Consider the following 21000-nt stretch of genomic DNA (forward strand, 5'->3'; position numbering starts at 1 on the left):
AGCGTTTTAGAAATGAGAACAGCCAGCCAGCTAACTCAGCAACGAATTACCAAACCCAACCCACCTACAACCCAGCCCATGTCTGCCCCAAACCCAACCCACGTACACCCCAGGTTATGTCTGCCAAAATGCTTAGTAGTCTTTTGATGTTCTTTCGAGAAACCGGGGAGCAGCTCTGCCCTCTATTTTTCTTTCTATCAAACCAGGAGCGGTCTCTTTTGGTAACAAAGCGTAGCTATAAGAGAACAGTGCAGATTCCTTCCACCCAGACCTTTCCTCCTCTCTGATGGGCGCCGTGACAGGGATGCGCTCCGCAGCATCCGTTTTCTCTCGACATCACGGTCAACGCACGAGTATGTCGTCAAATCCGAGTCAAAAGTCGAACGAGCACTAGATGGCGCGCCAGAGCAAGATGAAACATTACGTGAGCAAACACCGAGTCTAGAGAGAAGAAAATGGTCAAGCAAGCACAAATGAAACTATACCTTGAGTTGAGTGGAATCTACTAGCTAAACTTAGCTAGCTTATTACTTGTTAGCCAGCAGCGTTTGTAAGTAAAACGACAAGCAGACAGTCAGCTCTAGCAAACACCATAAAACGAGTGCACTAATTGCAGGCAGGAGCCAATATTTCGGGTATTAAGCCCAAGGACACACACACACAGCACATGTGGGATTTAGAATTGAAGACACAATGGTGAGAATCTGCTACCTGCTGCAGTTCATCCAGTACATAACCAGTCCTTAATAATAGAATGGAAACTGATATGATAACCCAGCTAAACAGGTTAACATGTTAGAATCAGCTTTATTTGACAAATACATTCAACTATGTACAGGAATTTGACTCTGTGGAATGGTGCTGCCACAAAACAGAATATAGAAATGATAAACAGAATATACAGTGCATTCGGAAACTATTGCAGACCCCTTCACTTTTTCAAAATGTTGTTACGTTACAGCCTTATTCTAAAATGGATTAAATAGTTATTTTTCCTCATTACTCTACACACAATACCCCATAATGACAAAGCAAAAACAGGTTTTTAGAAATTTTTGCAAATGTATTCAAATTAAAAAACGGAAATATCATATGTATTCAGACCATTTACTCTACCTTTGGCAGCGATTACAGCATCGAGTCTTCTTGGGTATGACACTACAAGCTTGGCACGCCTGTATTTGGGGAGTTTCTCCCATTCTTCTCTGCAGATCCTCTCAAGCTCGGTCAGGTTGGATGGGGAGTGTCGCTGCACAGCTATTTTCAGGTCTCTCCAGAGATGTTCGACCGTGTTCAAGTCCGGGCTCTGGCTGGACTACTCAAGAACATTCAGAGACTTGTCCCGAAGCCACTCCTGCGTTGTCTTGGCTGTGTGCTTAGGGTTGTTGTCCTGTTAGAAGGTGTACCGTCGCCCCAGTCTGAGGTCCTGAGCGCTCTGGAGCAGGTTTTCATCAAGGATCTCTCTGTACTTTGCTCCGTTCATCTTTCCCTCGATCCTGACTAGTCTACCAGTCCCTGCCGCTGAAAAACATCCCCACAGCATGATGCTGCCACCACCATGCTTCACCGTAGGGATGGTGCCAGGTTTCCTCCAGACGTGACGCTTGGCATTCAGGCCAAAGAGTTCAATCTTGGTTTCATCAGACCAGAGAATCTTGTTTCTCATTGTCTGAGAGTCCTTTAGGTGCCTTTTGGCAAACTCCAAGCGAACTGTCATGTGCCTTTTACCGAACAGTGGTTTCCTCTGGCCACTCTACCATAAAGGCCTGATTGGTGGAGTGCTGCAGAGATGGTTGTCATTCTGGAAGGTACTCCCATCTCCACAGAGGAACTCTGGAGCGCTGTCAGAGTGACCATCTGGTTCTTGGTCACCTCCCTGACCAAGGCCCTTCTCCCCTGATTGATCAGTTTGGCCAGGCGGCCAGCTCTAGGAAGAGTCTTGGTGGTTCCAAACTTCTTCCATTTAAGAATGATGGAGGCCACTGTGTTCTTGGGGACCTTAAATGCTGCAGAAATGTTTTGAAAACCTTCCCCAGATCTGTGCCTCGACACAATCCTGTCTCGGAGCTCTACGGACAATTCCTTCGACCTCGTGGCTTGGTTTTTGCTCTGACATGCACTGTCAACTGTGGGACCTTATATAGACAGGTGTGTGCCTTTCCAAATCATGTCCAATCAATTGAATGTACCATAGGTGGACTCCAGTCAAGTTATGGAAACATCTCAAGGATGATCAATGGAAACAGGATGCACCTGAGCTCAATTTCGAGTCTCATAGCAAAGGGTCTGAATACTTATGTAAATAAGGTATTTCTGTTTTAATTTGTAATACATTTGCAAAAATAAATAAAAAACTGTTTTCACTTTGTCATTATGGGGTATTGTGTGTAGATTGATGAGGAACAATTTTGTTTGTAATCCATTTTAGAATAAGGCTGTAACGTAACAAAATGTGGATAAAGTGAAGGGGTCTGAATACTTTCTGAATGCACTGTACACTATGAAAACTTTAAGCGGCTGGTAGCCTTATGGTTAAGAGCGTTGTGCCAGTAACCGAAAGGTTGCTGGTTCGAATCTCAGAGCCAACTGTGAAAAATCTGTCAATGTGCCCTTGAGTGAGGCACTTTACCCTAATCGCTCCTATACATCACTATGGATAAGATCGCCTGCTAAATGACAGATTTCTTTTATTTAAGTACATTATGCATGTAAGAGATGTGCAAAGACCAATGTGCAGTTCTGGGATGATAGTGCAGGGTGCATAGTCCATGGATGTATAGCACAAAGTCAATGGATGAGAGGATCATCATGGAATGGTTGATGAGGGCCAAGTCACAGGGGAAGAAACTGTTCAGGTGGTCGAGAGGTTGTGTTTGACATGAACCGTTTGCCAGAGGGGAGTCTTTGGAAGAACGTGTCAACGATGATCTTTCCTGCATGCTTCCTTGCCATGGAGTCGTGCAGGACCTCGATGGAGGGCAGGTGGCAGCCAATGACCCTCTCGGCAGACTGGACAATCCGTTGCAGTGATGGAGGAGGTGAGGATGGACTCTATGATGGTCATTTAGAACTGAATCAGTACACACAGCATTCAAAGGAGGACTGAGACAAAACAACACCATGCACATGCACTCACCAAACATTGCACTGAGGAAAACAGATGTTTTTTAGTAATTATCTGATTGGGAACTACCATCATCCATCAATTACAGAATCCCAAATTATTTATATTTGACATTGGATAGTTTTATTGAATAGAGTCAGTAATAGAGTCAAATCGCACAGGGAGTCTCATCAGATCAGATGTTATCAGCAAGCCAGAGCCATCTGTGGAAAGAGGAGTCTCATCAGATCAGATGTTATCAGCAAGCCAGAGCCATCTGTGGAAAGAGGAGTCTCATCAGATCAGATGATATCATCAAGCCAGAGCCATGTGTGGAAAGAGCACAGGTAGAACAAATGTACTGTAAGATATAAGTGCAAACAGAATAAATGTATCAGTCAACATCAGATTCCACCTACAGCATTGGCATGAGCTCTGTCCCAATTCATCTCTGCGCCTCCTCACTTCCTCTCTACTCGCATCCTTCTCAAAACCCATTGGAGGAGGTCTGAGGCGAGGAACCTTGGGTCGTCTACTCCAATGGGGTTTTAGGAGGCGCGATGGTCAGTCCTTGTATCCATAGCTCTGAATGAATTTGAGAGTGGTTACATTTCTCCAGCCCCATCCCTCAGCTTTTTTTTTTACCAAAACAGGGGCGAGGAGAACGCTTTGTTATTGTTTCAACTGTTGATTGCCGCTTTGAGAAACACATAAATGAGCACACAAGTATGTTTAAGCACACATGACCGTTGGGAGTGCGGTGCCATACCTTTAGCTCCCAGGTGCAGCAGAGCTGACACACTAAAAAGATTGGTATGGGTATTTATTAGGATCCCCACTAGCCGCTGCAAAAGCATCAGCTACTCTTCCTAGGCTCCACATGAAATATGACATGATACATAGTACAGAACATTATCAGTCAAGGACTGAAATACATACGTTTAAAAACGTCACACAAAGCAAGCCTACGTATCAGTCCGTGCACACAGATGAAGATGAAGTTGCGGCAGATGTCTTGACCACCCTCTGGCTGTTGTCCAGACAGCGGTAGCGGCTGGAAGGTGTCCCCGGCCACTGTTGGTGGCCACATCATCTCCCTCACAACCAGTGAAGATCTCCAGGTTCTTACAGTGAGGCATCAGCATCATCTATGGAGAGGGCAGAACAATACAGGAGATGGAATTAGATTTAGTATGGAGTCCAAGTCCCAATTTAAATTCCTTGTACAATCCATAGACATTGGTAAAAAAGGTCAACAAAAGTAGGGCACTGGAGTTTGAGTAAGGTGGAGCGATACATTATATATGTGCTGAGTTTTGTGCAAGGCATAAGATGAGTTGGTGACTCACTGGTCCAAACTTGAGGTCCTCTGCCTCGTTGGTGTAGTGGTCCAGGGCGATGAAGTAGAAGCCTGACTCCACCTGGTGAAATGTGTTCTCTACACACACTGACCTGTCTCCTGAGTAGAAGCCTGACTCCACCTGGTCAAACGTGCTCTCGCCACACATTGACCTGTCTCCTGAAAACAACTGGAATGAGAGAGAGGAAAATAAGATGTCAGGAATCAATTGGAGTTTAAATGTTTTAACATCTTAATGTTGCATTCAAGGTAACAGTCCATTTTAAGACTGATGTAGCTGTATTAAAATAGGAAACTATGGTTAATAATTTAGCCAAATATGTGATAACAAGATGTGGGACTGACCTGAGCTGTAGGGCAATTCCATGCTAACTGAGTGAAGTTACACTCAGATTTTTCACTTTAAAATGTACAGTATGTCAAACAAAAACCAATGATTTCAAAGTTAAACAAACCATACAACTCTATACACAAAGACTACTTTTAACAATTTGCAATTATTGGTTTGTTTGACATACATTTTAAAGTGAAAAATCTGAGTCTCAGCATCACTCTGTTACCAGGAATTGCTCTGTACCAATCCATGCCACTTGTCAGTTAGCATGGCTCAGTATTGAACAGCATGCTGTCAGTTTATGCCCAACCCACCTTGTGAAGTGCTATCCTCCAATAGAGTACCACAGTATGAGTCATAATACCCATAAAACCTAGCAGTCAAACAAGGAAATGGTTCCAATCGTTTTTCCACCATTAATTTTTCCCATAGGGGATTTTAGAAACACTTAAAATAAGGGCTGTGTTTTGTGTAGGCTTACCCTGGTGTGACGTTTTGATAACCGTGTAAATCCCTCTAGGACAAGGTGACTTTTATCAAGCTTCCTAGTTAGCTTCCTAGCTAGCTGACATTCACCAAGTTTGCCTCATCAATAGCCTGCTTTAATAACAGAAGACCAAATAACTACCTACTTCAATATCAATATTGAAATCATAGTTTATTAGCTAGCTAGTTGGTAAGCTAGTTTCTCTACTGAAAAACGATAAAACTTTATTTTTGTCAGCCATCGTTCACCTTTCACTGTCCCTTTCATCTCTATGGTCAAAAAGGTGGTTAGAGAGCAGTCAAGCCGTGAGTGGTCCAAAAACCTGACCAATTACGTTTCAGTAGACTGCTACAGGCTATGTTCATTGGCTAGAATTTCCCCGTTGTAAAATTATAGTAAGCACTTGTGAGAGCAAAATTGATTTTGGAGAGCAAACTGGAGAAAATACATCTGTGTGGGGACGCCACCTATTTGAGTGCCATGACATGTAGTAAGTAGTGTATTTCTTCAGGCAACGATCAGTGCTCTCGAATTAATTTACTGCAAGCAGAAATGCGAGCATCACAAACTCTCAAGGTCAATTTGGTTCACCACGCTGGCCTGCCCTGGTGGCACCAGTCCTCTGCTCACTCAACCACAGTTCTTCTCTCTTGATTCAGGTGTTTGTTGTGCAATGACGTTTCATCTTGCTCGCCCGTGCCATTTCGCGCCCGTTTGACTTTTGAATCGGAATTGACGCCATACGCGACAGATAAAGCCAACAAGATTGGTGAGGATAAAGTGTGAGAGTAACAAGGCAGTAGCCTAGTGAAGAAACACCTTAGGCCTATATTTTCTTGCCAGTAAACTACATCATGTAGGGTAATTGTGCAAAGTAGCCTACATAAAGTGAGCTAAATTAAATGTAGGCTATAGCCAGGCCTCTCTATCCCTTTTGCTCCTATTGCCTATAATACATGTTGTTTTATGACGTGTCAACTAGCCTATCTCAAAAGGAATCATGTGGCAGTTTTATTACATTATAAATAAGGCAGGGTTGGATTGAGTATACTTTTTTTTGTTGTTGAGGCATGCATTTTAGGATTCACTACAATGCACTTTTATGACAGCAAACGATCACTACGATTTAAATGGTTCCATCCGACTTCCTGTATGCTTTAGGAAACCCCGCCCATTTTACAGGAAGTAACTGTCAAGCTGGCCGTGCTCACTGACCGTGCTGCATCAGTTGATAATCAGAGCAAAGTAGCTTGATAGGGAAAATTACGGTACACTTTTCAACAAACTCACATAAAACAATTATGGAAAGGGAACCCGCGCCGTTACGGTGCTTCGGCGAATGTCACGCCGCGGAGAAGTTCACGGATGACGGAGTGGAGACGGTGACTTCGGTAGAACAGGTGAGCCAGATGACGGCCAGATTAGCCCCGTTAGCTGTCTAGCTACACTGGAGCCAAGAAGTGATGATCTTAAACAAGTGTTTTTGGACGTGCTTTTGAAATCACTTGCATATGCATTTTGTTACAATGTTGAGACATGCCAAGCTAAAATGTTTATTGTATTCTACTGCCATTTACTTTATGTTCGTATTCTTATTTTTTTTACTATTTCTTATTGTTGTTGGATTGTCGAGAATGAACCTGCAAGTAAGAATTTCGTTGGACGAAGTATACCATGAGTATCCCGTACATACGACTAATAAAGCTAGCTAGCATTAGCCGTACTTGAAATGTAATTAGTTCCATGGCTAGCTAGCTAGCTAAGATTGGTACTAGAACATGAACAGGATTAGTCGATAGGGGAGGATTTGCCATGCAGACATCTTCTTAAATACTATGAATACCTTTTCATTATGTGTCAAAAGATACATTCTTATCAATTCTAAGGAGTGTTTCTCAATATTAAAATGTTCACCTTTTTGTACTAGCCCAGCACTAACACGTAGGATTCAACTAATCAAGGGCTTGATGATGAGTTAAAGCGGCAATCAGCAGTACAAAACAATAACAAAGTGGCGTCCCCGCCCGTGTTTCGGTAAAAAGCTGAGGGATGGGGCTGGAGAAATGTAATCACTCTCTAATGTATAGACAGAGCTATGGATGCAAGGATTGACCATACATGATATCAAAATTATAGTTTTAACCATGTTTTGAGGCTACATAGTGTTTGTTTACATTTTTCTTTGTTTACAAACAGAGTAAAACAAGCTTATATTGTGGGTTCTGATGGGGTACGACCATTGAACTAACTCATGAGGCATTTCTAAGTTATATTCTTCAAGAATCAAAGGGTATATATAATTAATTTATAAGTCCAAAAATTGATGTAGCCACGACTGATTGCCCCTTTAAGTCAGGTCATGTCAGTGCTTGGATAGAACAAAAATGTGCACCCTCTGGGGGAAGTGAGAGAAACTGCTCCAAAGTTGTCATTCTGGATAATGATAATGTTCTGTATGCTCAAGACATAAAAGCCAATTATATAGTGTTTTGCTGCCGTCCATAATGTTTTTTTTTTTTTATATAGTTTGTGTGCAGTCAGTTTCATTCTCATGCCTGGTTAAAGTTCACATTTTCCATTTTGATTTGTGTCTCACTCAAACATATTTTATTTTATCCAGAGAAAAGTCGAACGCAGTATTCAAGAAGTAGTCAGTGTTTACAAGCAGATACACAGCTTACCGCAGTAAGTAAATGTTCGGCTTTATTCTCTGGTTTTCAGCATGATCACAGTCTTTGTTTTGTATGTGAGAATCTGTCATTGCTTTGAATCCTACTAGGCTATGCCCTTTACCTGAAATTAGACCACATATTACAAGTTCAAGTTGTAGTCCTTTTGTTGTGTGAAAGTTTTGAACATACAACTAAATACTGGGAGTAAGACGGATTCATACAAGTCAAAGTTATCTACATGGTTGTTAACGTTTCACCCTTCTGAACAAACCCCAGTCAGTAGATCCGACCCGCTTGCTTACAGCTGAACTAGGTTCGGACAGACTGCCTGTGTAGATTAAGACACAGCGGAGCCGGCGTGAGATTTATCTCGGAAAACGTACCTCAATCCAGGAATGAGAAATGCGTTGTACTCCGAATTGTCCCATCCCGTTCAATCTTCTCTGTGTAACAGTTGGGATAATGGGACAATTCGGAGTACAAAGCATTTCTCATCCCTGGATTGAAGTACGTTTTCCAAACCATATCTCACCCCGGCGCCGCGATGTCTTAATCTACACAGGAAGTCTGTGATCTGCTTAACAAACCCTAGCTCTGGAGCAGGGTGTGGTTCGGCTGCGCTTTCACTCACTCACTGACTGACGTGAGTGGATTAAGGTCACTAATTAGTAAGGAACTCCCCTCACCTGGTTGTCTAGCTCTTAATTGAAAGGAAAAACCAAAAACCAGCAGACACTAGGTCCTCCATGGAATGAACCCTGCCCTACATCCTTATGGACAGCTGTAATAAATGGACCAGAGGTAGGACTAGCTGTAATAATGGACCAGAAGTAGTACTAGCTGTAATAATGGACCAGAAGTAGGTAGTACTAGCTGTAATAATGGACCAGAGGTAGGTAGTACTAGCTGTAATAATGGACCAGAGGTAGGTAGTACTAGCTGTAATAATGGACCAGAGGTAGGTAGTACTAGCTGTAATAATGGACCAGAGGTAGGTAGTACTAGCTGTAATAATGGACCAGAGGTAGGTAGGACTAGCTGTAATAATGGACCAGAGGTAGGTAGTACTAGCTGTAATAATGGACCAGAGGTAGGTAGGACTAGCTGTAATAATGGACCAGAGGTAGGTAGTACTATCTGTAATAATGGACCAGAGGTAGGTAGTACTAGCTGTAATAATGGACCAGAGGTAGGTAGTACTAGCTGTAATAATGGACCAGAGGTAGGTAGTTCTAGCTGTAATAATGGACCAGAGGTAGGTAGTACTAGCTGTAATAATGGACCAGAGGTAGGTAGTACTAGCTGTAATAATGGACCAGAGGTAGGTAGTACTAGCTGTAATAATGGACCAGAGGTAGGTAGGACTAGCTGTAATAATGGACCAGAGGTAGGTAGTACTAGCTGTAATAATGGACCAGAGGTAGGTAGTACTAGCTGTAATAATGGATCAGAGGTAGGTAGTACTAGCTGTAATAATGGACCAGAGGTAGGTAGTACTAGCTGTAATAATGGACCAGAGGTAGGTAGTTCTAGCTGTAATAATGGACCAGAGGTAGGTAGTACTAGCTGTAATAATGGACCAGAGGTAGGTAGTACTAGCTGTAATAATGGACCAGAGGTAGGTAGTTCTAGCTGTAATAATGGACCAGAGGTAGGTAGTACTAGCTGTAATAATGGACCAGAGGTAGGTAGTACTAGCTGTAATAATGGACCAGAGGTAGGTAGTACTAGCTGTAATAATGGACCAGAGGTAGGTAGTACTAGCTGTAATAATGGACCAGAGGTAGGTAGTACTAGCTGTAATAAGGGACCAGAGGTAGGTAGTACTAGCTGTAATAATGGACCAGAGGTAGGTAGTACTAGCTGTAATAATGGACCAGAGGTAGGTAGTACTAGCTGTAATAATGGACCAGAGGTAGGTAGTACTAGCTGTAATAAGGGACCAGAGGTAGGTAGTACTAGCTGTAATAATGGACCAGAGGTAGGTAGTACTAGCTGTAATAATGGACCAGAGGTAGGTAGTACTAGCTGTAATAATGGACCAGAGGTAGGTAGTACTAGCTGTAATAATGGACCAGAGGTAGGTAGTACTAGCTGTAATAATGGACCAGAGGTAGGTAGTACTAGCTGTAATAATGGACCAGAGGTAGGTAGTACTAGCTGTAATAATGGACCAGAGGTAGGTAGTACTAGCTGTAATAATGGACCAGAGGTAGGTAGTACTAGCTGTAATAATGGACCAGAGGTAGGTAGGACTAGCTGTAATAATGGACCAGAGGTAGGTAGTACTAGCTGTAATAATGGACCAGAGGTAGTACTAGCTGTAATAATGGACCAGAGGTAGGTAGTACTAGCTGTAATAATGGACCAGAGGTAGTACTAGCTGTAATAATGGACCAGAGGTAGGTAGTACTAGCTGTAATAAGGGACCAGAGGTAGGTAGTACTAGCTGTAATAATGGACCAGAGGTAGGTAGTACTAGCTGTAATAATGGACCAGAGGTAGGTAGTACTAGCTGTAATAATGGACCAGAGGTAGGTAGTACTAGCTGTAATAATGGACCAGAGGTAGGTAGTACTAGCTGTAATAATGGACCAGAGGTAGTACTAGCTGTAATAATGGACCAGAGGTAGGTAGTACTAGCTGTAATAATGGACCAGAGGTAGTACTAGCTGTAATAATGGACCAGAGGTAGGTAGTACTAGCTGTAATAAGGGACCAGAGGTAGGTAGGACTAGCTGTAATAATGGACCAGAGGTAGGTAGTACTAGCTGTAATAATGGACCAGAGGTAGGTAGTACTAGCTGTAATAATGGACCAGAGGTAGGTAGGACTAGCTTTAATAATGGACCAGAGGTAGGTAGTACTAGCTGTAATAATGGACCAGAGGTAGTACTAGCTGTAATAATGGACCAGAGGTAGGTAGTACTAGCTGTAATAATGGACCAGAGGTAGTACTAGCTGTAATAATGGACCAGAGGTAGGTAGTTCTAGCTGTAATAATGGACCAGAGGTAGGTAGTACTAGCTGTAATAATGGACCAGAGGTAGGTAGTACTAGCTGTAATAATGGACCAGAGGTAGGTAGTACTAGCTGTAATAATGGACCAGAGGTAGGTAGTTCTAGCTGTAATAATGGACCAGAGGTAGGTAGTACTAGCTGTAATAATGGACCAGAGGTAGGTAGTACTAGCTGTAATAATGGACCAGAGGTAGGTAGTACTAGCTGTAATAATGGACCAGAGGTAGGTAGTACTAGCTGTAATAATGGACCAGAGGTAGGTAGTACTAGCTGTAATAATGGACCAGAGGTAGGTAGTACTAGCTGTAATAATGGACCAGAGGTAGGACTAGCTGTAATAATGGACCAGAGGTAGGTAGTACTAGCTGTAATAATGGACCAGAGGTAGGTAGTACTAGCTGTAATAATGGATCAGAGGTAGGTAGTACTAGCTGTAATAATGGACCAGAGGTAGGTAGTACTAGCTGTAATAATGGACCAGAGGTAGGTAGTTCTAGCTGTAATAATGGACCAGAGGTAGGTAGTACTAGCTGTAATAATGGACCAGAGGTAGGTAGTACTAGCTGTAATAATGGACCAGAGGTAGGTAGTTCTAGCTGTAATAATGGACCAGAGGTAGGTAGTACTAGCTGTAATAATGGACCAGAGGTAGGTAGTACTAGCTGTAATAATGGACCAGAGGTAGGTAGTACTAGCTGTAATAATGGACCAGAGGTAGGTAGTACTAGCTGTAATAATGGACCAGAGGTAGGTAGTACTAGCTGTAATAATGGACCAGAGGTAGGTAGTACTAGCTGTAATAATGGACCAGAGGTAGGTAGTACTAGCTGTAATAATGGACCAGAGGTAGGTAGTACTAGCTGTAATAATGGACCAGAGGTAGGTAGTACTAGCTGTAATAATGGACCAGAGGTAGGTAGTACTAGCTGTAATAATGGACCAGAGGTAGGTAGTACTAGCTGTAATAAGGGACCAGAGGTAGGTAGTACTAGCTGTAATAATGGACCAGAGGTAGGTAGTACTAGCTGTAATAATGGACCAGAGGTAGGTAGTACTAGCTGTAATAATGGACCAGAGGTAGGTAGTACTAGCTGTAATAAGGGACCAGAGGTAGGTAGTACTAGCTGTAATAATGGACCAGAGGTAGGTAGTACTAGCTGTAATAATGGACCAGAGGTAGGTAGTACTAGCTGTAATAATGGACCAGAGGTAGGTAGTACTAGCTGTAATAATGGACCAGAGGTAGGTAGTACTAGCTGTAATAATGGACCAGAGGTAGGTAGTACTAGCTGTAATAATGGACCAGAGGTAGGTAGTACTAGCTGTAATAATGGACCAGAGGTAGGTAGTACTAGCTGTAATAATGGACCAGAGGTAGGTAGTACTAGCTGTAATAATGGACCAGAGGTAGGTAGGACTAGCTGTAATAATGGACCAGAGGTAGGTAGTACTAGATGTAATAATGGACCAGAGGTAGTACTAGCTGTAATAATGGACCAGAGGTAGGTAGTACTAGCTGTAATAATGGACCAGAGGTAGTACTAGCTGTAATAATGGACCAGAGGTAGGTAGTACTAGCTGTAATAAGGGACCAGAGGTAGGTAGTACTAGCTGTAATAATGGACCAGAGGTAGGTAGTACTAGCTGTAATAATGGACCAGAGGTAGTACTAGCTGTAATAATGGACCAGAGGTAGGTAGTACTAGCTGTAATAATGGACCAGAGGTAGGTAGTACTAGCTGTAATAATGGACCAGAGGTAGGTAGTACTAGCTGTAATAATGGACCAGAGGTAGGTAGTACTAGCTGTAATAAGGGACCAGAGGTAGGTAGTACTAGCTGTAATAATGGACCAGAGGTAGGTAGTACTAGCTGTAATAATGGACCAGAGGTAGGTAGTACTAGCTGTAATAATGGACCAGAGGTAGTACTAGCTGTAATAATGGACCAGAGGTAGGTAGTACTAGCTGTAATAAGGGACCAGAGGTAGGTAGTACTAGCTGTAATAATGGACCAGAGGTAGGTAGTACTAGCTGTAATAATGGACCAGAGGTAGTACTAGCTGTAATAATGGACCAGAGGTAGGTAGTACTAGCTGTAATAATGGACCAGAGGTAGGTAGTACTAGCTGTAATAATGGACCAGAGGTAGGTAGTACTAGCTGTAATAATGGACCAGAGGTAGGTAGTACTAGCTGTAATAAGGGACCAGAGGTAGGTAGTACTAGCTGTAATAATGGACCAGAGGTAGGTAGTACTAGCTGTAATAATGGACCAGAGGTAGGTAGTACTAGCTGTAATAATGGACCAGAGGTAGGTAGTACTAGCTGTAATAAGGGACCAGAGGTAGGTAGTACTAGCTGTAATAATGGACCAGAGGTAGGTAGTACTAGCTGTAATAAGGGACCAGAGGTAGGTAGTACTAGCTGTAATAATGGACCAGAGGTAGGTAGTACTAGCTGTAATAATGGACCAGAGGTAGGTAGTACTAGCTGTAATAATGGACCAGAGGTAGGTAGTACTAGCTGTAATAATGGACCAGAGGTAGGTAGTACTAGCTGTAATAATGGACCAGAGGTAGGTAGTACTAGCTGTAATAATGGACCAGAGGTAGGTAGTACTAGCTGTAATAATGGACCAGAGGTAGGTAGGACTAGCTGTAATAATGGACCAGAGGTAGGTAGTACTAGCTGTAATAATGGACCAGAGGTAGTACTAGCTGTAATAATGGACCAGAGGTAGGTAGTACTAGCTGTAATAATGGACCAGAGGTAGTACTAGCTGTAATAATGGACCAGAGGTAGGTAGTATTAGCTGTAATAATGGACCAGAGGTAGTACTAGCTGTAATAATGGACCAGAGGTAGGTAGTACTAGCTGTAATAAGGGACCAGAGGTAGGTAGTACTAGCTGTAATAAGGGACCAGAGGTAGGTAGGACTAGCTGTAATAATGGACCAGAGGTAGGTAGTACTAGCTGTAATAATGGACCAGAGGTAGGTAGGACTAGCTGTAATAATGGACCAGAGGTAGGTAGTACTAGCTGTAATAATGGACCAGAGGTAGGTAGTACTAGCTGTAATAATGGACCAGAGGTAGGTAGTACTAGCTGTAATAATGGACCAGAGGTAGGTAGTACTAGCTGTAATAATGGACCAGAGGTAGTACTAGCTGTAATAATGGACCAGAGGTAGGTAGGACTAGCTGTAATAATGGACCAGAGGTAGGTAGTACTAGCTGTAATAATGGACCAGAGGTAGGTAGTACTAGCTGTAATAATGGACCAGAGGTAGGTAGTACTAGCTGTAATAATGGACCAGAGGTAGGTAGTACTAGCTGTAATAATGGACCAGAGGTAGGTAGTACTAGCTGTAATAAGGGACCAGAGGTAGGTAGTACTAGCTGTAATAATGGACCAGAGGTAGGTAGTACTAGCTGTAATAATGGACCAGAGGTAGGTAGTACTAGCTGTAATAATGGACCAGAGGTAGGTAGGACTAGCTGTAATAATGGACCAGAGGTAGGTAGGACTAGCTGTAATAATGGACCAGAGGTAGGTAGTACTAGCTGTAATAATGGACCAGAGGTAGTACTAGCTGTAATAATGGACCAGAGGTAGGTAGTACTAGCTGTAATAATGGACCAGAGGTAGTACTAGCTGTAATAATGGACCAGAGGTAGGTAGTACTAGCTGTAATAAGGGACCAGAGGTAGGTAGGACTAGCTGTAATAATGGACCAGAGGTAGGTAGTACTAGCTGTAATAATGGACCAGAGGTAGTACTAGCTGTAATAATGGACCAGAGGTAGGTAGTACTAGCTGTAATAATGGACCAGAGGTAGGTAGTACTAGCTGTAATAATGGACCAGAGGTAGTACTAGCTGTAATAATGGACCAGAGGTAGTACTAGCTGTAATAATGGACCAGAGGTAGTACTAGCTGTAATAATGGACCAGAGGTAGGTAGTTCTAGCTGTAATAATGGACCAGAGGTAGGTAGTACTAGCTGTAATAATGGACCAGAGGTAGGTAGTACTAGCTGTAATAATGGACCAGAGGTAGGTAGTACTAGCTGTAATAATGGACCAGAGGTAGGTAGTACTAGCTGTAATAATGGACCAGAGGTAGGTAGTACTAGCTGTAATAATGGACCAGAGGTAGGTAGGACTAGCTGTAATAATGGACCAGAGGTAGTACTAGCTGTAATAATGGACCAGAGGTAGGTAGTACTAGCTGTAATAATGGACCAGAGGTAGGTAGTACTAGCTGTAATAATGGACCAGAGGTAGTACTAGCTGTAATAATGGACCAGAGGTAGGTAGTACTAGCTGTAATAATGGACCAGAGGTAGGTAGTACTAGCTGTAATAATGGACCAGAGGTAGGTAGTACTAGCTGTAATAATGGACCAGAGGTAGGTAGTACTAGCTGTAATAATGGACCAGAGGTAGGTAGTACTAGCTGTAATAATGGACCAGAGGTAGGTAGTACTAGCTGTAATAATGGACCAGAGGTAGGTAGTACTAGCTGTAATAATGGACCAGAGGTAGGTAGTACTAGCTGTAATAATGGACCAGAGGTAGGTAGGACTAGCTGTAATAATGGACCAGAGGTAGGTAGTTCTAGCTGTAATAATGGACCAGAGGTAGGTAGTACTAGCTGTAATAAGGGACCAGAGGTAGGTAGTACTAGCTGTAATAATGGACCAGAGGTAGGTAGTACTAGCTGTAATAATGGACCAGAGGTAGGTAGTACTAGCTGTAATAATGGACCAGAGGTAGTACTAGTACCGGACCATCAATGTATTGTTTTTGTCCTTTTCTCTTCATTCAAAGCACCCTGTTTTTAACACCATGACCGAGTGAGTATGTCACACATATTTAGTAGACGCTTTTATCCAAAGAGACTTACAGTAGTGCATGTCAGTGTTTCCGCTGCAGTCATTTAGCTGTGGCACAGCGCCACGGCAAAAAAATATGGAACGTGACAAAATATTTCTGCCGAGGTGCACTTTGAACATGTTAGAACAGTCCACATTTACTTTTCCTCTGCAAACAAAACAAATAACGAATAGAAAAATCTGACAACCCCACAGTAGAATATTTGGTCTGTTTATCTAGTTTGCTTGTTGTGGTGTGTTCTATGTGAGGGGAAATCCCGAGGCGCATTCAAGTTACGAGTGCCATAGGGAGGGAAACATGCATTCTGACGAGCAGTCAATGCACAACAATGCTTGCAATCACAGTTTTTTTATGTTAAAAAGAGGGTGATCCCAGCTTTCCATTCCTACTTTATTTATTTCTCAACTCCTAAAAATGTCAAACCTGGAGTTTTTAGCAACAACATGGCTAAGCACATTACCACTCAGCAATTAAATTAGCTGTGAATGCAGAAGGGCGCGTGGGGGCTAAATGTAACCTATTTTATTTGGGAAACGCGTCGAATACAACAGGTGTAGACTTTACTGTGAAATGCTTAGTTACGAGCCATTTCCCAACAAGCAAAGTTAAAAAGTAAAACATTTTATAATAAAAATTGGCTAAATATAAAAAAAGGAAATAGTAATACAATAAAATAAAATAACAATATCGAGGCTATATACAAGGAGTACCGATACCGAGTCAATGTGCAGGGGTACCAGGTAGTTGAGGTAGTATCTACATGTAGGTAGGGGTAAAAGTGACTAGGCAATCAGGATAGACAATAAACAGGGATCAATGTAAATAGTCCGGGTAGCTATTTGATTAACTGTTCAGCAGTCTTCGTAGGGTAACTTGGGGGTAAAACGCCACACTACCTCAAATTCTGGGGGAGTGACTTCAAAAAATGGTGATGAGACAGATTAAATGTTTAGTTGAACAAGAGTAGTGGGAACCTGGGAAGGTGTTGGGGGGGGGGGGGGGGGGGGGGGGGGGAATAGTGACATGAGTAATTTCTGTGAGAAGTACAGGCACGGGGTGTGTTACCCTGGGTGGGGGGTTACCCTAACCGGTACCCTACATTATATTCACTGTGTTTATTCAAGTTTTTTGGGACATAAAATTCATCAATAGGATGCTAACTAGTTAAAGGTGCACTATGCAGAAATCACTCCGTCATTTCCTGGTTGCTAAAATTCTAATAGTTCGCCTAATTTCAGTTTATGTGACAACAAGCAAGTATAGTGTAGAGCAGGGTTCTTCAATTCCAGTCCTGGAGGGCCGAAACACTTCTGTTTTTTATTTCTACCTGGTAGTTAATTGCACTCACCTGGTGTCCCAGGTCTGAATTAGCCCCTGATTAGAAGGAGAGGATGGAAAAACAGAGGTGTTTCGGCCCTCCAGAACCGGAATTGAAGAACCCTGCTGTAGAGAATCATTGTACCATCTAAACCGCTGTGAAATATATTTTCCACAAACACAAATATTGTATTTTCAGCTGTTTGAAGCTGGTGTACAAAACCCGAAAGTAAAAGACACAAAAAATAAACGTAAGACGGGAAGTATAGAAATAGTACACATAGAACAGATCTAATCTACTGCTTCTTAGACTTGCTTTCTTTTTTTATACTTAGATTTTAGTAGTCTTGTTCAAAACAATACAGCAAAAACAGTCAATAGTAACAACAAACAGTGAAACTAAAGAATAAATAAATATTTCCCAGTTAATTTTGAATACAGGTTTTTGGAGTCTTAAGGCATATGTCAAGCTCTTAGACTTGCTTTCAATGAGTGACAGATCTATAACTCACATTTCTATGTGGATTTGGTCGGGTCGCTCAAAAAGTTACATATTGCAGCTTTAAAAGGTCACATTTGAGATCTAGCTAATATTAGTGTAATAGCGTAAATGCAGATAGGCCCATGCTTCATCCTATTTATTTATAGCCACTATGCTGCATCAGTTGGGCAACAGGTGGAAATGCTTATTGCTAATAGCATACCTGATAATATGGACCATGCATAGACAATATGGACCAATATGCAAAAAAATCATTTTAACAAATCATTTTACCAATATGTTATTTGGCTAATTTCTGGAGGTGGAAATTATATTTTAGATGGCGTCAGCATAATTTTATTTTAATTCATTTTGGAGTAGAATGACCTTCTAAAAAGTCAAGAGAACTGAGCTTCTCAGATTATCCGGGTGGGGACCCCCAAAACTAGGGTGGAGGGACACCTCCTTCATCCCCCCGTGACCTTTCCCCCCCACTGCTACACATTTTTCACAAATAATTGTTCAGTTCTCTCATTGACTTCTAAAACCCCAAACCCTGGCCTGGTCGGTTTGGTCTGTTTCGCAAGCGTTCCCGGAAGTGTTCGTGATGTTGCGCCTCTGGGTTTAGTAAATCTGTGGTATAGTCGATGAAGGCAGAGAAACACATCTGAATTGAATTGATGACTTCTAATCAAGGCCTAATTCTGATTAGCCTGCAAAATTACTATCCATCCTAGTCCAATCTTGCATTCAAGTTTGAAAGGCCAATATGCTCTTTCAAATGCTGGTCATTTCCACGTAAAAAGACCCATGAGCACCAACACGTGAAGCTCATAGGAGCATGTCAAATTGGGTGTCAAATGAAAGCTAAGAGTCTACATTTTTGGGAAATGAAGGCGTATATACAGTGGGGAGAACAAGTATTTGATACACTGCCGATTATGCAGGTTTTCCTACTTACAAAGCATGTAGAGGTCTGTAATTTTTATCATAGGTACACTTCAACTGTGAGAGACGGAATCTAAAACAAAAATCCAGAAAATCACATTGTATGATTTTTAAGTAATTAATTTGTATTTTATTGCATGACATTGCCTACCAACCAGTAAGAATTCCGGCTCTCACAGACCTGTTAGTTTTTCTTTAAGAAGCCCTCCTGTTCTCCACTCATTACCTGTATTAACTGCACCTGTTTGAACTCGTTACCTGTATAAAAGACACCTGTCCACACACTCAATCAAACAGACTCCAACCTCTCCACAATGGCCAAGACCAGAGAGCTGTGTAAGGACATCAGGGATAAAATTGTAGACCTGCACAAGGCTGTGATGGGCTACAGGACAATAGGCAAGCAGCTTGGTGAGAAGGCAACAACTGTTGGCGCAATTATTAGAAAATGGAAGAAGTTCAAGATGACGGTCAATCACCCTCGGTCTGGGGCTCCATGCAAGATCTCACCTCGTGGGGCATCAATGATCATGAGGAAGGTGAGGGATCAGCCCAGAACTACACGGCAGGACCTGGTCAATGACCTGAAGAGGGCTGGGACCACAGTCTCAAAGAAAACCATTAGTAATACACTACGCCGTCATGGATTAAAATCCTGCAGCGCACGCAAGGTCCCCCTGCTCAAGCCAGCGCATGTCCAGGCCCGTCTGAAGTTGGCCAATGACCATCTGGATGATCCAGAGGAGGAATGGGAGAAGGTCATGTGGTCTGATGAGACAAAAATATAGCTTTTTGGTCTAAACTCCACTCGCCGTGTTTGTAGGAAGAAGAAGGATGAGTACAACCCCAAGAACACCATCCCAACCGTGAAGCATGGAGGTGGAAACATCATTCTTTGGGGATGCTTTTCTGCAAAGGGGACAGGACGACTGCACCGTATTGAGGGGAGGATGGATGGGGCCATGTATCGCGAGATCTTGGCCAACAACCTCCTTCCCTCAGTAAGAGCATTGAAGATGGGTCATGGCTGGGTCTTCCAGCATGACAACGACCCGAAACACACAGCCAGGGCAACTAAGGAGTGGCTCCGTAAGAAGCATCTCAAGGTCCTGGAGTGGCCTAGGCAGTCTCCAGACCTGAACCCAATAGAACATCTTTGGAGGGAGCTGAAAGTCCGTATTGCCCAGCGACAGCCCTGAAACCTGAAGGATCTGGAGAAGGTCTGTATGGAGGAGAGGGCCAAAATCCCTGCTGCAGTGTGTGCAAACCTGGTCAAGACCTACAGGAAACGTATGATCTCTGTAATTGCAAACAAAGGTTTCTGTAACAAATATTAAGTTCTGCTTTTCTGATGTATCAAATACTTATGTCATGCAATAAAATGTAATTTTATCCCTGATGTCCTTACACAGCTCTCTGGTCTTGGCCATTGTGGAGAGGTTGGAGTCTGTTTGATTGAGTGTGTGAACAGGTGTCTTTTATACAGGTAACGAGTTCAAACAGGTGCAGTTAATACAGGTAATGAGTGGAGAACAGAAGGGCATCTTAAAGAAAAACTAACAGGTCTGTGAGAGCCGGACTTCTTACTGGTTGGTAGGTGATCAAATACGTATGTCATGCAATAAAATGCAAATTAATTACTTAAAAATCATACAATGTGATTTTCTGGATTTTTGTTTTAGATTCCGTCTCTCACAGTTGAAGTGTACCTATGATAAAAAATGACAGACCTCTACATGCTTTGTAAGTAGGAAAACCTGCAAAATCGGCAGTGTATCAAATACTTGTTCTCCCCACTGTACATTTTTGATCGTAAAAATTAGGCATAAGTAAACATTTACCAAAAAAAAGTCCTAATAGGGTGGTGAAAGTGCACGGTGATGAGCTGGATGCTCCTTTCCAATAAATATTGAGGGTCTTATTCTGGTGACATGATCATCGATGCTTGGCTGCTGTTTGACAAATAAAAAATAATCTCACTCTCTTTTTTTGTCCATAATAATCTCATCATGTTGGCTTTACCCGCACTGTATCTGCGAGTGGTTGGCTAGAGCGCAAGTGCCAAGACATTCGTTGTTTAACGCAACATTTCTTGTGACTGTGATGGAAACCCATTTAACTCGTTGTTTTTTTTATTCGGTACATGGCAATTTAACCACAAGTTATTTTAATGTACCCTACGCCATCACACACAGCCTTTTTGGTACCATGCCAAGAGTGTGCAAAGCCGTCATCAAGGCAAAGGGTGGCTACTTTGAAGAATCTCAAATATAACATATATTTTGATTTGTTTAACACATTGTTGTTTACTACATGATTCCATATGTGTTATTTCATAGTTTTGATGTCTTCACTTTTATTCTACAATGTAGAAAATAGTAA

The 21000-nt window shown here is 42.3% G+C and overlaps 1 pseudogene across 1 annotated transcript in view; it reads left to right on the top strand.

Annotated features, from left to right (window-relative positions):
* Positions 1–6494: 6494 nt before the first annotated feature.
* Positions 6495–21000, top strand: part of LOC311108457 (protein farnesyltransferase subunit beta-like) — a 41660-nt pseudogene continuing 27154 nt past the window's right edge. The window contains exons 1-2 of the transcript XR_014615890.1: positions 6495–6684; positions 7905–7969. The product of XR_014615890.1 is annotated as a protein farnesyltransferase subunit beta-like (transcript). The remainder of the gene's footprint in view (positions 6685–7904; positions 7970–21000) is intronic.

Source organism: Coregonus lavaretus, assembly GCF_964263955.1.
Source record: "Coregonus lavaretus genome assembly, chromosome: 33".
Lineage (NCBI taxonomy): Eukaryota > Metazoa > Chordata > Actinopteri > Salmoniformes > Salmonidae > Coregonus > Coregonus lavaretus.